Raw genomic sequence first — 2,055 nt, forward strand, 5'->3', positions numbered from 1 at the left:
AGCGCAAACGCAACCCGCCGGCCCTCGCACCCCTCGCTCCCAAGCAGCCCCCAGTGCCCTCCGCCCGGCCTGGGAACCCGCGCCAGCCCCGCGCCCGGCACCCGCGGGAGGAGACCGAGCACGCCGCCTACAAACCTGTGGCCGCCGCAGCTCCGGCGCTCCCTGCGGTGAGACGAGCTCGCGGAATCCGGGCGCGGAGCCGATGCTCGGCTTCCGACCCTTGGCAGTCAAGAGTGCTCCTTACACAACCTTCCCTGAAGTTACCAGGAAAGAGGCCTCCGAGAGACCGCGGTGACGAAACCCGTGGCCTCTGGTTTCGTTTCCTAGATCCTGAGTTACAAAGGGGCTTCCCGCCCTCGTCCCCGGACTGGCGCTTCCGCGTAGCTGCGGGAGGCTTGAGACCCGGAGGCGGGACCGCCGCCCGGGTGCAGCGCGGAGAGATTGTCAGCTCCCTTTCTGACCCCTGGAGAGGCTTCGAAAACGTTGGTTCTGAGGTTCAGGGCCGCGAGGAACTGGGAGGTCGAAACCAGCTGGAACTTGGTCATTAACAGGGGAGTGGCCTCTGGCTGCCCGGCTCGGGGGAACTTCCTTTACTTCGGCCTTGACCGACTTCAGTCCCTTAGATTCCCGTTGCTTTCAAGCCAGCGAGCTGGAAGCGGTACAGAGTACAAATGAGGGCGAGTCAAACTTGTTTTTCTTTATGGTGTCTTTTCTGTTTCTCTCTCGCTCTCTCTTTGTCTCTCTCTTTCCACTAAATGATGTTAACTCCTTTGGGGAGTCCAATCAACCAGATGTGTTTAGAATGTTTACTATTTCCAGCGCCCCTACTGGCAAACTGGCGCAGTAAGAAAATATTTGTTGACCTGAAGGATTCATTGTTGTTTTTCTAGTAAAATTTTTATTTACCAAAGTAACACATGATCTTCCAAACAAAGCTGGATATGGAGAAAAGAAGTGATATGTACCTTGCCGTTTAGCTTTCTGACTGCTGATATCTGCTGCAGAAGGAATAGGAAAACTGTAGAGATCAGTACATTCATTTGCAATGTTTTTTTTTCAACCTCTCCTCCTCCATGAATATTGTTTTTGAATCTCTAGAAGTTTCTGTTATCTTTTAAACAGAAGAAAGCTCCTACACCTTGCTTAGGGTGGTATATACCATTGCCACATTCTCTCCATGGCGATAGTGAATGAGGGTTGGTGAATAGACCTGTGAATATAGACTTTCAAGCATTTCTCATTTTGATCTTTAATTTTCAACTTTATTCTCCCTTTTACTTGAAGTCACTAAGTCCTCAGTCTCTCTGGGATTCTGTGGTAGTAAGTTGGACCTCTTTATTCTTACATCTGTCTATACACACGTTATAACTTCCTGTTATAAAATAGTTACCACATCTGCCTCTTTCCATTTTCTCAAACATGTTAAGATTTTATTCCCCTCTGTATATTAACATTTTCTTGTTCTTATTGTGCTTTTTATATCTTTGGTTTTTTGTTTGCTTTGTTTTAACTGTATTTGCTTTCATTTTATTATGCTCTCTAAAGAAAAGTACTTTTAATTAGAAAATATCTTTAATGAGAAAATATCTAGGCATAGCATAAACAATTAGTTGCCTACCCAAAACTCAGTATCTGCTTTTATATGGTAAAGTAGTGGGTCTCAAATTTTAATGTGCATCAGAAGCACCAGAAATTCTTGTTAAAACTCAATTTGTGAAGCCCTATCTTCAATTTTTCTGAATCAGTAGGTTTGGGATGGAGCCTGAGAATGTGCTTTTCTGATAAGTTCACATGTGGTGCTGATAATGTTGGTCCATGGACTTCACTTTGAGAACCACTTGGTAAGGGAATCCTATTTTGGTTACGTATTGGGGAGCAATGTGTTCATGGAACAAGGGTCCTAACCCGAAGTATGAATTTTCATTGGTAGACAATTGTATTGACACCGGCCCGTCTCCTTTGCCTGTGATTGGTGCACACGTGGGCATATTTCTCAGATTTGGCTGGGGAAAAATCTTCTTGAGGACTTTGAGAAAAGCATTCCTGGATCGGAAG

General features: G+C 46.1%; 1 protein-coding gene across 1 annotated transcript in view; it reads right to left on the reverse strand.

The window, feature by feature from the left end:
• PLSCR1 (phospholipid scramblase 1) overlaps positions 1-218 on the reverse strand; it is a 28,795-nt gene extending 28,577 nt beyond the window's left edge. The window contains exon 1 of the mRNA XM_007466027.1: positions 136-218. The gene's annotated coding sequence lies outside the window, so the exon portion shown is untranslated. The remainder of the gene's footprint in view (positions 1-135) is intronic.
• Between the last annotated feature and the right edge of the window lie 1,837 nt (positions 219-2,055).

This window comes from Lipotes vexillifer, unplaced genomic scaffold, assembly GCF_000442215.2.
Source record: "Lipotes vexillifer unplaced genomic scaffold, Lipotes_vexillifer_v1.1 scaffold1064, whole genome shotgun sequence".
In the NCBI taxonomy this organism is placed as follows: domain Eukaryota; kingdom Metazoa; phylum Chordata; class Mammalia; order Artiodactyla; family Lipotidae; genus Lipotes; species Lipotes vexillifer.